Below are 15,842 nucleotides of genomic sequence, written 5' to 3' on the forward strand. Positions count from 1 at the left end.
GTCTTCGAGTCCGAAGATTAATTAGGAGTGTCGTATTTCACTTGACTACGCAACCCCCAGCTGCGACCTAGATATTTTGTAACAACCAGCTCAGACATAGCCGTCGTCCGCCGAAAGAAAGAGATTAATTTCTAAGCATAAGGTTCTCTAGGAATTTGTATACGTTAAGAAGGTCTTGAAAATAAAATAAAAATTGAAGAAAGCAAAATATAAAAAGTACCTAAAAAAATTAAAAAAATATCTGAGGGGACAAACCGTAAAATCACTGCCATGTTTCTCAATACTACAAGGTTTCGCTCCCATTTTCTATATAAATCAGAATTATTTATCACTACTGGATTAATTAATTTTTATCTTATTTTGTTTGATTCATGTATTGTCATCGACTAAGAATAATTGTGCAAAATTTTAACTTGATTGGAAGTGGGTAAAAAAACCTGTACCAAATTTGTACCAGAGTTAATATAAGCTTTGTAAATTGTAAAAAGAGAAGAAGAATATAATTTTAATAATTTCGTGAACAAAATTTGAATAATGAAATGAACTGAACTTAAAGTGACACATGAGTCACACGTTCAGCAAAAGTTACTTCCCATTTTGGTATCAACTACTTTATCACTTTGACAATTAGTTAAAGACCTACGATAAAAGACATCGAAAGGGAATGTAAGATCTACAGGTTTCGGTCAGCTAAGGAAGTAAATCATTGATCTAAAAATTTCTATTTGATTTAGTTATTTTTTTATAATCTTTAAATCCATATTTGTTTCGACCACTGGTTCTAAACTACGGCCCGCGGAGAACACCCAGCCCTCGAGGTGACGCTATCCGATTCGGGTCACCAGATGCTTGCAGCACCCATAGGAGGACAAAAAGGAGGACAAATCCTTACTAAGGAAGACACGCACACACGCACACCAACAACACAAAGTATTGGCCTACTTTAATAACTAGGCTGACACTGTAGTGGTTAAAATATGTCCGTTTAAGAAAGGTTGTAAAATTAAAGTTTCGTATTTCTCGAAGCAACCTTTAGGTGTAGTTTATTATTATTGTTATTATTATAATTATTATAACTATTATTATTCGGATGGAAGCGTGGTGGTTGAAAGGTAAAGCGCTTGGCTTCCGAACTGGGGTTCCCGGTTCGAATCCTGTTGAAGATTGGGATTTTTTTATTTCGTGATCCCCTGAGTCCACCCAGCTCTAATGGGTACCTGACATTAGTTGGGGAAAAGTAAAGGCGGTTGGTCGTTGTGCTGGCCACATGACACCCTCGTTAACCGTAGGCCACAGAAACAGACGAGCTTTACATCACCTGCCCTATAGACCATAAGGTCTGAAATAGGGAACAAAACAAATCTTTTCGGACGGAGATCACGGACCCAAAAAGGAGGACATGCCCACTAATTGATTTACTAATTGGTTACTTTATTTTTCTTGATCATGTGTTGTCATTGACAATGAATAAATAACGAAATGTCAACTTAATCCGAGAATCGGAAATGGGAAAAAAAAAGTGTAAAAGAATTCACCTAGACAGATAAACGGAGGGAATTAATATAAGCCGGTGTTTCCCAGACTGTGTTCCTAGTGATCCTCGAGGCCTGAATAGATGGCCCACAAACTAGAAGGCCACCATGTGAATTAATCTCTCTCAAAAAAATAAGCAACGTATTCCGCTGAATACTCAGAAAGTGAGAAGTGTTCCGTTAAGGAAGCAAGTTGAGAAACACTGATATAAGCTTTGGAAAAAAAAATTGGGGTTCATCATATAGTTATTCTATATCCTCGAAACGTCTGTCAATATTGCACCCTAAAGCTTAAAGCAGCAGAGACTCTGTTTCATTGTACTTGATAACATTTTTTTTTTTTGCGGCGATGTAGCACGTGACTGTCAGTTGGAAATATATATTGTCCCACACCGAAAAAATGTCTGGCACCACTGGTTAAAAATTTAAACGTTGTCCAATAGTTCTCCCCCTTTACGTTCTATTTTAAGAAACACATGCTCTGTATAGCGTAATAAAAACCCATATCTATTATTTATGGACTTCCGGTATAATATTAGTTACTCGCCCTTGTATCGAGGGCAAGTTATCGTAAATGATTTAAACAGTTATTTCAATTTCAATAAAAGCATTTTACAGTGTGTCAAAGTTATGGAAATGTATCATGGTCATATCTTTAAAAATATAAGTATAATATAGAAATAGGAAGAGTAAGGAATTACAAACATTTTCATCGTGTGTAGTAGTAGTGTACGAATTTTGTAGGCAAGGCCAGTCTTAGGTAACTGGAGGCCCTAGGCCAGGGGTCGGCAACCTTTTGAGTCGGAAGAGCCAAAAATTACAATTTACAAAATTTCGAAGTTTTTAAAGAGCCACAAAGTGTTTTCTTCCCAACTATAAATAGTTCTCACGCAATATTTTTTTTTATGGAAAAAAAAAGAATTCATATTTAGGTAGTGTTTTTCACAACAAATTAGATAATATATAAATATGGCATTATTAGATAAATATTTTTCATTTCGTAACAACTATAGCAGTTAAACATTTACATACAACACTAACTTGTACTTCAATAACACAAATTTGAGCAAACTAATTCAATGGAGCGATTGCTTTGGTTTTAGAAAGTTTAGATACATTTAGCTCATAGTTTGTTTTTAGTTTCAAACACGACTCTAAATTTTCATTTGTTAGTTGACTTCTTACTTCTAATAAAATTCATGTATAATGGCTTCTTACTTCTAATAAAATCCATGTATGACACTCTTGCTCACACAAATATGTCGATCCGAAGAGAGTACTCCTAATGCCAACTTCTTCACCTCACTGTAGCCAATCTGGAAGATTATTGCATGCGCCGAATCATTTCGCGGCATTTCTTTGAAAGCTCTCCACTTTTGTCTCATTACGTACATCACTGGACTTCCAACTATTGCAACTTGCTCTGTAAATTCTCCACCCCATAAAGCTTTACTTTTTGAATCGATCAAGTATATATCGAAAGATCCAGTATCAATTCCAAATGAATCAATGTGGATTTCGTTATATTTTGTGTTGAGATGGTGTACTAGGAATGCTAAAAAGGCTTTGTTGGTTTTGAACTGCTCAAATCTGTCAAGAAATTCATCTTTTTAAAATTTTTTATAAATGCTGAGTAATGCGTGTCAAAAGTTGCACTGATTTTATCGCGATACTGCTTTATATATTCAATATGATGTATTGACCGCTCTGAATATTTTCTGCAAAAAGAATTATTTTTTTTCTTCAAAACAAACCAATTCTTCTACTAAAACATAGGATGGGTTTTCCTTTCCTTGCAATTGTATATTCAGCTGATTTAATTTCTCTGTTATATCAATCATAAAGTAAAATTTTTGCAAGTATTTGTCGTTCTCTAATTCAGTGTGATAAATGCCTTTTTCATTTAGAAATGTATTTATTTCAATCAAGCACAAAGCAAAACGTTTCATTACCTTAGCGTTGGAAATGTCAGAATACTGAGTCTCCATTTCGTTAAAGTGGTAGAGTGCTTTTGACAAGATGCTGTTAATAATCTTGATTACCGTATTCATGACCTTATTATTTCGGACACAGCGCTTCTTGGTGCAGTGAAACATACAAATTTCTTGTTTTATTTTGCTCCGACGAACCATTGTTGCCCTTTTATTTTTTCCTTTCATACTTCTGGCTCTGTTAGTTGCTATTTAAATTATTTTATTTTAATTAATCCTATTGTCTTCACGGTATTTTTGCAATGCATTCGCTCTATCGTCCCCCCTAGTTTGTTATGAGAGTGGTAGCAATCCTAAGAAATATATATACCCGACAAATTTGGGCAACTTCTGCCTTGTCTTTATGTCCCAAGATAAGGCACAAGAAAGTTGAATATCTTCCACCTGCAGATACGTTACATTTGATGACATTTTAGCTATTCTATCTTGTACTGTGTCAGAGGATAGTGACAAAGAGATTGATTTATTTTTTTTGCAAGATTTCTAGTTTGTTTTTAAATCACGAATCAGATGCACGTAGGAAGCAGTCTTTGACATACTCATCATCTGTAAATGGTTTGCCTTTTTGTGCAACGCCTGCCAGAATAGCATTAGCTTACTTGTAGATTGCTTTTACCTTTAAGAAGATAATTCGCTTCTAACTTGTTTACACGTGTTTAAGATGCCAATTATTCTTGCGTCAAAAACGAGTACAAGTTGCTGAGAGATCGAATCGGCGCCTAATCTTCGTTAAAAAATTCAGAACTATTTAAAAAAAAAGTTTTTATAAAATAATTAATATTTGCGTATATAACTAAAGAGCCGCAGCTTCACATCCAAAGAGCCGCATGTGGCTCGCGAGACGCAGGTTGCCGACCCCGGCCCTAGGCGAATGAATTTTGGTGGCCCCTGTAAAAGCTCTTTACTATTTTAATTTAGAAAGTAAATGAAATAAACTAGTTTCTTATTACTCGTGTTGGCGTCCCTCGGGTTCAGCTGTATATATACAAAAACACAATAACTTGGTCATCGCATATATCACACACTGGCCTCTCTCCTTATTTAAAAACTAGCACACTTCCGGTCATTCACGCTTACGTTTTCACTGCCATTGCTGTGTAGCAGCGAGACCAATCTTTACAGAAGGCCTGAACACTGACCTGCAACGTCACATCTGTGGGCACAGTTTAGTCGAATAGCTCTTTGCCTCGCCGAACAGACGCAGGTCAGTGTTCAGGCCTTCTCGGTTGAATCGCCTTACGTAATATTAATTTGATATGTATCTTCAAAGAGTCTCGCTTCAACAACTGAACATTTCGCCATGACTCCAAAAATGACATGGCGCATAAAAATGATTTCGGATCGAGTTTACGAAGACGTTTTAGTACAACAAGAACGCAACCTTTTATATCCGCTCCGTTAACATCGTTATTGATATCCCTTGTCTCTGCAAGCATAACATAGCATCTTCAAGCTGTTTAAAGGATGCTTCAATTTGACGTAAACTTGTCGCCGACTGTTAGGAACACCATAAAATATGCTTTGATTTCCACTGGTGTACTTACAATTGGCATAATCGCAAAATCAAGTCTTTGCATTACGCGTGCAGACTAACGGAATAATTAAATAATTTTCAACATTAAATAATTTTTTTTAAGGTGGCATCATAGTAAAGTAAAGTTCCCTTTCAGACCTTGTGGTCTATAGGGCAGATGATGTAAAGGTCATCTGTTTCTGTGGCCAGCACAACGACCAACCGCCTTTACTTGTCCCCAATTAATGTCAGGTACCCATTAGAGCTGGCGCCCGAAGATCCCGAAATAAAAAATCCCGCTGAGCCACCGCGCAGCATTTTGATTTTACCCCCCCCCCCCCTCCAGAGGGCTTTAAATTTAAAAACCCTTAAGATGGTTTTGGTGGCGCGGTGGCTGAGCGGTAAAGCGCTTGGCTTCCGAATTGGGGACCGGGGTTCGAATCCTGGTGAAGACTGGGATTTTTATTTTTTTGGATCTTCGGGCGCCTCTGACATTAGTTAGGGAAAAGTAAAGGCGGTTGGTCGTTGTGCTGGCCACATGACACCCTCGTTAACCGTAGGCCACAGAAACAGATGACCTTCACATCATCTGCCCTATAGACCACAAGGTCTGAAACTAAAGCAAACTACATTCACCGAATTCCAAGAGCGTAGCCAAGAGAGGTTACACATTTCTACCAGTCGCTGGGCTCCATTAATAAATGACAGTGAATAGTCATCTGCCGAAATTGAAAAAAAAAAGGCTAAAGGTAGTTAAACAAAGATGGCTAAGACGGATTTTATGAGTCAGTTATAGAGATCGGGTCTCAATCAAGAAAAACCTATGCCGAACTGGGAGTCGACCGCTTAGTAAGCTTGTGACAGAGCGTCGCATGAGGTTTGAGGGACATGTTCCCCGACAAAATGAAATACGCATACTAAGAGTTGTGATGACATAGAGGCAATTACGAGGAAAGCGCTAACAGGGAAATCCTAATATAACTTGCCGCCACACTTTCATGGAGGTTCTTAGAGTTGTGGACATCAGGTGGGAAGAGGCTTCAGACATTTGTGACAGATTTTTGTGGAGGCAGCTTGCCGCCCAATGCGCCTAACGGCGCGGGAGGATTTAATCTTAGTAAGAATAGCAGATTAGATTTTTGAACAAAAACATTTTAATAGCAGAATAATGCACAGTATATACATCAGAATATGCATTTTATGGGGCTTTAACTACCGTAAATAGTATAAATAAAATTCTATAATTAATGAATCAACGGCTTCGTGATTTTAAAATCCCCCCACCCCAAGCTGCATCAACAAGATCTTATTGTGTACATTTGCTGCCCAATTGTCGCTGTTGAATGTACACTTGTGAAAGAGAAAAGTATTATAGCATAGAATATTGTCAATATACTGCCTTGTCATTCAAATAGTAGACCTACCCATAATGTGTGCTTATCACAGCCCCTTTTAACAGTTTGAACTGTCACTGACTGATCACTCCAATGGAATGGCTGCCGTCACTTATGTCCCCCACAAAAAACCAAGCAAATTCCTGTGATGAAGGTGTACCTATACAGGAGACATAATGGATTGATGTCCCTAATTGCCAATATTAACAAGTAAGTCTTTCAGTTCTGCTTTTTCTACTACTAGCTTTTACCCACCGGCAACGCCAGGCATTTGGATCCAAAACTCCAGCAATGATGAATGGAAAGAGATGAACATATCTATGTTGTGATTAGAGACTTTGAAGTGTATTTGATTTGTGTTCAGAGTCTTGGTCCAGAAATTTTATTTTAATTTTATATTTATAGACATATTATAATAAGGCTATTTCTTGTTTGCAATAAATTCATAACCTGTGTTTTACTTCATTATTACAGATGACCGCCGCGCTTCGGATATTAAATTCCTTAATTTTCATTTGTGAACATAAAATAATTTGCAAAGTATTTTTCTTGGTATTTTAAGTGGTGTATCAAAATACTCCTGAATTGTAAGCTATCATACATCTGAGTTGTAAGCTATCATACATATGAGATGTAAGATATCATGCATCAGAGATGTAAGATATCATGCATCAGAGTTGTAAGATATCATGCATCAGAGATGTAAGATATCATGCATATGAGTTGTAAGCTATCATACATATGAGATGTAAGATATCATACATCTGAGTTGTAAGCTATCATACATATGAGATGTAAGATATCATGCATCTGAGTTGTAAGCTATCATACATATGAGATGTAAGATATCATGCATCTGAGTTGTGAGCTATCATACATATGAGATGTAAGATATCATGCATCTGAGTTGTGAGCTATCATACATATGAGATGTAAGATATCATGCATCTGAGTTGTAAGCTATCATACATATGAGATGTAAGATATCATGCATCTGAGTTGTAAGCTATCATACATATGAGATGTAAGATATCATGCATCTGAGTTGTGAGCTATCATACATATGAGATGTAAGATATCATGCATCTGAGTTGTAAGCTATCATACATATGAGATGTAAGATATCATGCATCTGAGTTGTGAGCTATCATACATATGAGATGTAAGATATCATGCATCTGAGTTGTAAGCTATCATACGTATGAGATGTAAGATATCATGCATCTGAGTTGTGAGCTATCATAACCTAATTTGTAAGATATCATACCTCTGAGTTGTGAGCTATCATAACCTAATTTGTAAGATATCATACCTCTGAGTTGTGAGCTATCATAACCTAATTTATAAGATATCATACCTCTGAGTTGTGAGCTATCAGACATCTGATTTGTAAGCTATCATACATCTGATTAGTAAGCTATAATACAATTTACTTGTAAGCTATAATACATCTGACTTGTAAGCTATAAAACATCTGACTTGTTATCACGTCTTATCTCAGACGTCCTTCAGGAAAAGCCGGCAACAGCCGGAGCGCATTCCACACTATAGACAGCCTATTACCCAGAGTCCGGTGGCTGAGAAGGTAAAGCGCTTGGCTTCCGAACCAGGGGTCCTTGGTTCAAATCTCGGTAACGGCTTGGATTTTCAATATCGGGATCCTTAGGGCATTTCTGAGTCCAACCAGCTCTAAAGGTTCCCTGACATTACTTGGAAATGTAAAGGCAGTTGGACGTTTTGCTAACCACATGACACTCTCGTTAACCGTGGGCCACAGAAACAGATGACCTTTACATCCTCTGCCCTATATATTGCAAGGTCTGAAAGAGGAACTATCTTCTGAAGTGAAAAGTAGGCCTACATATAATATATTCTGATAACTTTTGTAGATATATTTATTGGCAAGTGCTCATTAAAAAGTTCTTATCGGCTTTTGATATTGTATTTAAACACTTATCTTTATACCACGAAGGAAACTTAATGTAATCCCTAGTTCTATAAACAAGTGCTATTAATATCGGAGCTAATATCATGCAATCAATGTGTTTTATATATGCCATTCAGCCAGACAAACTCTGAGTTAACCTTTATGAACAATCATATCTTAGCGGAAACGGGCTTAGAGTGCCTGTGTATAGAAAATAAGCGTGTGTGTGTGTGTGGAGAGGTAGTTTACATGTTATGAAATACACACTATGTAGCCGTTGATATAATAAAAAGTTGTAGGCAGGGGCGTAACTAGGGATTTGGGGGCCCGGGGGGGATTGACCTCTTTGGGGGCCCCTTGCATTTTGACATTTGACATATGACATGAGATAATGTACGCAAAAATATATAAGCCCCAAATCAAATTGGTTCAGTATATCAGTAAACTTAACAAAAAGTAATCATCAAGACTCTTTTAATGAATAATACCGTTGTTTATTAGTTAAATAATGCACAAGTGACAAATCTAAATTGATATCGCTTCACGTCATGCATTCTGTGCAGCAAAGACATCTATAACATCAACTACATCGATACTTTCTAGTATTTGTGACTTCACTGACATTAAAACCATGATAAGCCTTTCTTGCGTCATTGTGCTCCTGAGATACTTTTTGATGAGTTTGAGCTTTGAGAATGATCTCTCACATGACGTAATGGAAGTTAGCGGTATTAGGAGGAGGTTGCAAAGTCTGAGTACACGTAATTCCCATATGAAGCCTGTTTCCTCAATATGTCTATTGGTGATTGTATTACTGTTTGTTGATGAAAAGTGCTCGTGCATCAATGACATCATTAAAAAAGCGATTTTCCATTTATTTCATCATACAAACAGGAAAAGTAGCACAGTTTGTCACAAGCGGGTCTTCTAACAGGTGTCTTGGTTCAAGAAGAAACCCAAAGGTATCCATTTTCTTTCCAGCCTTTGGAATCTGCCCTTCATCTCTATATGAAATCTGTCCAGCACTTCTGTCGCAACACGTTTGAATTGCAGTTGTATTGACAGTCCTACATTAGAACTCAACTTCCCATCAAGATGGCTGCCTGGTCGTGCGGTTTGCGCGCTGGACTGTCGTTCGGATTTATCGACGGTCGAGGGTTCAAACCCTGCCCGCTCCCATCCCCCGTCGTCCTGCGGGAGGTTTGGACTAGGAAGTAAACTATCTTCAACTCTGAAGGAACATCCGGGAAACATGTAAAACATTTAACAAACAAACATTTCATATGGTTGTTTTGATTACTGGGAATCCATAGTATTCACTACCTTCTTTTGCTTTTTCGATGGATTGGGTTTTTATCAATTTCTCATCATTTTGCAGAAAACATGAAAGGGTACTAATTTCTTTAGCAGATTCCCGTATATGCAGTCCAGACTTTTGTAGTTTCTTCCGAACTATATTAATTGGGCACAGGAGCTTTGACCAGAATTCAAGATAGGCAAAAAATTCGTAATTTTCCACTGCATGAAGAAGATTCTGTGCTAATATTATATGGCATTACGTCATTGTTGGTTGTTTATGTTTTGTGCGAAAGCAAAAGGATTCAGAGTATACAAAAATGGGAAAGTTCCATATCTCGTTATGCTCGAGTATAGAAATACTCCGATAAGTGGACTGCCGTATTCACCATCACAACTGCCGACGAGTAGAAGACTCAGGGAATCATTCCAACTGATCACAAACTATTGAAACCATTGGTAGCTGAAAATGCAGAGACATTACTCAACGAACGACAGATGAAAAGCTAAGTGAAATACGATGCAAAGCAAGACTACCTAAAGATTATTCTGTCGGAGAGTTCGTCTATGTCAAACATGGCAGAAAGAAGTTGTCATAAAAAAAATTCAGCACCCAGATCTTACATCATAAAGACAAACAATGGAATAACATACAGAAGAAATCAACGCTTTTTAAAGTTTCGATGAAGACATCTCAGGGTACTATGATACCAATGAAGACAATGAACTGCAAACTGTTGCTACAAACGAAACAGACAGTTATAGAACAATGTCTAGAGAACTTGTTCAGTCAAGACAACCAGAAGTGGACGAATTGTTAAAGTTCCTAGTAGACAGTGCCGGTCGCAGTGGGCGCCGCGCTTTCAAAGGCCCCGCGCTAATTCCAAGTGTACATTATTAAATTAAACAATTATAACGTATATAAAATAACAGGGTTTTCGCGACCTGATTTTTCAGGGCCTCCAGGAAATCTCATGAAAAGGCAAAATATACGATAAAGTCCTGAACTTTTTTTGAATTTATTCACATCTCCTGAAGAATAGACGAAATTGACGTTTTGGGGTGCCAATAAATAAAAAGTGGCATTGCGAGCTTTCATTTGATAAAAATTTATTGCAAAGACGAAAGTAGGCCTATTTTCTAATTCAAAAAATAATAATTTTGACATTATGCTTATCCCTACCCAGACTAGGCCCCGCGCGATCCGTTTCGCATAGGGCCCCGCAAATGCTAGTGCCGGCCCTGCTAGTAGATATCACTATCAAGAACTTTAAAAGGAAGGGTGTGATAATAACTTCAATAGGAAGGATGTATTAATATTATATGATATTACGTCATTATTTTTTTTTATGTTTTGTGCGAAAGCAAAAGGATTAGATCATTAGATGTAAATAAAAAGAGAGTTTCCATTGGATTGAGGAAAGATGAATAAAGGGGTAATAACTCGAGTGTGAAGTTTAATTCTGAAATTATAGACGCCAAACCCGAATAATGGACAATTTTAGCATTGTTAAGAATAACTTTTAGTTATACTTGATCCTGTAAATTTTGCTTCAAGGTTAATTAGTGTAGCCACATAATACTCGCCATTTAGATCTATTATTAGTAAAGGTAACAAGATACCTGGAATTCGCTGTAGATCATGCAGTTTTATTCGTGGCAACAAAGTTTAAAATGAAATACAGGCTATATATCCAAAAACAGATCTCTGCGGCAAAAATATTTTCAAATATCTAGGTTTAGTCTTTGTGATAAATTTAATCCATAAATGTTTATTAAAAAAAGACACCCGTTGACACTATTTGTCAATCAAATATATTAATTTATGTATTAACAAATAAATTTCGGACACCCATTTGGGGGCCCCCCCTAGGTGGGGGCCCGGGGGGATTTTAAAATTCTCCCCCCCCCCATCCCCCCCCCTTAGTTACGCCACTGGTTGTAGGTCCCTATGTCTTAAAAATGATATCATTATAGATTACATTGAAGTTTTTTTGTTTTTTTATTTTTGTATCACGTTGCCTTACGGGACATTCTGGTCAATAATCGACCGATCCGAATACAAGGGCAGGGCCGCCTTAGACATGTGCAAACTAAGCAACCGACTAGATGACTAGGGCCTCCGATTGTCGGGGGCCTTACGCAAAATAAAAAAAAAATTTAGAGAAAAACTAGCGAAACTTGTCCCCATTGTTAATATTGGAGTAGACTACATTAGGGTTTAACTAAATTGGGAAATTTTATTTTTTCGCTTTTTTTTTTTTTTTTGATATTTCATTTGGGGTCACCAAATTCACTCGCGTAGGGCCTCCAATTATATATAGCCGGCCCTGACTCGGGACCTGCAATGCGTGACTCCCGCAGTATTAAATGCCATCATGACAAATATGCAAGGCGAAGTTTCAACAAAATAGTTACAAATTTTCTCTGGTAATCTAGAATATGTACTATGCATGTCAATTTAAGATATAGCTAATGGTCTACTGCTAACTTCCTGCTTAAATAAGTTGGCTGCCAGGTCAAATAGTAGGCGCTCTAGACTTTCATTACGATATTCCTGGTTTCGAACCCTGCCCGACATCATCCTCTACTATCATCCTCTACTATCATCCACTACTGTTATCATCTACTGTCATCCTCTACTATCATCCTCTACTACTATCCTCTATTGTCATCCTCTACTTCATCCTCTGCTGTCATTCTCTATATAATCCTCTACTATCCATTGTATAAATATATAGCGTTTATTTTGTTTCTACTTCATGTTTGTGTTCACTAAGCCTCAGACGTCGACAGGGTAGGCCTACTAATTCAGCTTATACCACCATTTCAGTCAAGTACAATTACTTTCCCTTGTTTTTGTGTTTTATTTTAGGTTTATAGATAAGACAAAAGAAGCGGCAGCGTAGGTCTTTGCGAATTCGTTGACTGCCCGACTTTTTTTTTTTTTGTCCAAAAATTGATTTGATGAATCCTTCTTTAAAGGGAAACTCCGATAGTTTTTCAAATTTTAGTTATTGACATATTTAAATTCTGCGTAAAAAGTTGTAATAGTAAACATTATATCATTTTTTATTTAAATGCTCGGAAAATTTTATATTTAATAAATTAGACAGAAAATTCTCCACGCCCCCAAAAAAACGGGGTTCTGCGAGATGTTTTTAGTTTTTAAAAACGTGACGTCACAAGGGTGCTGGCTAAATTTAGATCTAGACCTATATAACCGATAAACTCTCTAGTCTAGATCTAGACTCTAGACCAGTGTTTCTCAAACTGTGTGCCGCGGCACACTAGTGTGCCGCCGAAGATTTTCACGTGTGCCGCGGGAGTTTTCAGAACGCCACACGTGCAGGGTTACACAGGTCTGCCTACTTTTAAATGTTTATTTTACGTTGCGGATGACATCCCCACTTTCAACGACCAGTAATAGAAGTGCAGCGCTCCATAGTGACGAAAGGGGTGTTAGCTCTTCAGGTTAAGAAATGTTCCACTATACATAATTGTAATGACTCAAATGTAGGCCGCCTTAGCAGACGCAAAGCAGTTCTTGAATTGGTAACGATAATAATAAGCGATGTGTTTCGTGTAAATTGTTTAGGTGTAAGCTAATAACAACAAAACAAAAAAAAAGTTATCCATGGAGAAATACGTTAGCAAAAATGAAACTGCGAAAGCATTAAATGAAAAGCAAGGAACCAAAACGAAGGTACAAAGAAGATTACATCGGATATAGTTTTATATCTTCTGGACCTGAAGATGCTCCATTGCTATTCTGTCTGATCTGCAATGCAACTCTGTCGAATGAGGCGCTTGTTCCAAGCAAATTGAAGAGACACTTGGAAACAAAACATCCAGCTGTAAAAGCGCAACCGAAGGAATACTTCGAAAACATCAGGGCTCAACAAAATAAACAAGCTAAGAAACTTACGAACTACCTAAAGCTGCCAGAAAAGGGATTGATTGCAAGTCATAAGGTTGCTCAGTTATTATCGAAACGCAAGAAAGCACACACAGAGGCTGAATCTTGTCATTGCACCAGCTTTAGCAATAGTTGTTGAAACTATCCTTGGACCCGATACTGCCGAAAAAGTTAAGAAATTTCCTTTGTCCAATGATACTATCTCGCGCAGACTTATCGTCAGATTTACAAGATCAAATCTGCGAACACTTCGACTTGATTGACGATAAAGTTTATCTGCTGTGGTCTCTTTCTTTAAGTTGATGAATCCACAGACGTTAGCGGCAAAGCCCAGCTGCTAGCTTTTATTCGGTTCATAAAGGATGAAAAATGTGTCAACGAATTCTTATTTTGCAAAGACTTACCAACTACGACCAAAGGTGAAGATATTTTCAAAGTGGTGAATGAAAACATTTTGCTATTTAAACTACAGTGGAAAAACTGTGTCAGCGTTTGCACCGATGGCTGTCCTTCAATGCAGGGAAATAGAAAGGGATTCGTCACTCTTTTGCGTCAAGAAAATCCAAATGTATTAGTTGTTCACTGCATGATCCACAGAGATGCTCTTGCATTCAAGTCTTGGCCGAAAGATTTGATGTCTGTTCTGGATCAAGTGATTCAAGTTGTAAACTTCATCAAATCTCGACCGCTTGCATCCCGACTTTTCTCAGAGCTTTGTGAAGCAATGGATTCAGACTACAAATGTCTCCTGTATCACACCAACGTTCGTTGGCTCTCCAGGGGAAATGTGTTAAAGCATGTCGACCAACTCAAGGCTGAGCTGATTTCATTCTTGGAGGCTGAAAAAAAAAAGACTTTGGATTTTCTTTTCATGACGAGATCTGGTGGGTTAATTAAGGTGACATTTCTTTTTGATTTATTTGACAAATTAAATTCATTGAATTTAAGTCTTAAAGGACCATCGGAAACCATCATCACTGCATCTCAAAACTGAAATCAATGGTGAAAAATTGTCGTTGATGCAAAGTAAGATCTCGAAAGGACTGCTTTCCAACTTACAATGAATGTGCTTCAAATAAAGAAATGAGCCCCGAAATTCTGGACACTTTGACACATCTGCAGTCAGCATTGCAGCATTACTTTCCAACAGTTGGAAGTAATGAGTATGGATGGGTCAGCTCTCCATTTGGAAAAAATGAAGCTACAAATCTTACAAAATGAAGAAGAAGAGCAGCTCATTGATTTTAAAAATGATGCAGTTCTAAAGTCAAATTTTTGGGGAAAACAGCCAGGACATGTTTTGGATTTCAATCAAGAAGTTATATCCTGCAATCAGTTTAAAAGCAATCAAAATAATTCTTCCATTTGCATCTTTATGGTTTTGTGAGTTTGAATTTTCAGCACTGACTGAAATCAAGTCTAAGAAAAGAGAGATACTTCTTACAATAGACGATGAAATGCGAGTTTGTTTGTCGACTGTGGAGACTTTATTAGATCGCATTTGCTCTCAAAAACAGGCATACCCTACACATTAAATGTAATACTTAAAAACAGGTAAAATCTTTTTTTTTCTTTTTATTATAAAACAACTGTTGCTCTTAGTGGTGTGCCGCGAAATTTTTGTAGTTTTTTTACTGTGCCGCCAGACAAAAAAGTTTGAGAAACACTGCTCTAGACCTATCAGATCGCATTTATTGTTACGCTTCACAGCTAGATCTAGTCTCCACGTTGATTTATAATCGGTCATTGTTTATAAATAATATTCTAGATCTAAACCTCTATTTCTACTTGAAGAAAATTAAATATTGTTTTTCAGCTTGTTGCAGTAGTTCCAATCACAAATACAAAGATAAAATCAGCAAGTATGCTGATACAGAAATTAGTGTCTCTTTTCATTTGTTTCCAAGAGATGAACTTGAATGAAGTTTTAAAGGGAAAAATGTATTCGCCTGAAGAGCAAATATTTTACAAAGGCATTAGCTAATTCATGTTTATGCTCAAACCATTTTGAGAGAAGCTGTTTCAGCAACTTCATTTTCATTGCTGTGGAAATGGGATTTGAAAAAAATTGAAGTTAATACCAGGTGCAGTACCAACAATACATTGGATTTCCAGGCCAAAGAATTCAATTAATGATACTACTGAGACATTTAAAAAAAACTGAAGTTCATAAATATAAATGAATCAGATTTGTGAGCTAGAAATTTACTACGAATACTAGATCTACTATTAAATTTCTTATTTAATAAGTAGATCTATCGTCTACGAAA

The 15,842-nt window shown here is 37.0% G+C and overlaps 1 protein-coding gene across 1 annotated transcript in view; it reads left to right on the forward strand.

Moving 5' to 3' along the window:
- Positions 1–6,539: 6,539 nt before the first annotated feature.
- Positions 6,540–15,842, forward strand: part of LOC106078880 (proline-rich protein 2-like) — a 29,325-nt gene continuing 20,022 nt past the window's right edge. Inside the window, exon 1 of the mRNA XM_056013494.1 lies at positions 6,540–6,640. The gene's annotated coding sequence lies outside the window, so the exon portion shown is untranslated. The remainder of the gene's footprint in view (positions 6,641–15,842) is intronic.

The sequence above is a fragment of the Biomphalaria glabrata genome, chromosome 16 (assembly GCF_947242115.1).
Source record: "Biomphalaria glabrata chromosome 16, xgBioGlab47.1, whole genome shotgun sequence".
Taxonomy (NCBI): domain Eukaryota; kingdom Metazoa; phylum Mollusca; class Gastropoda; family Planorbidae; genus Biomphalaria; species Biomphalaria glabrata.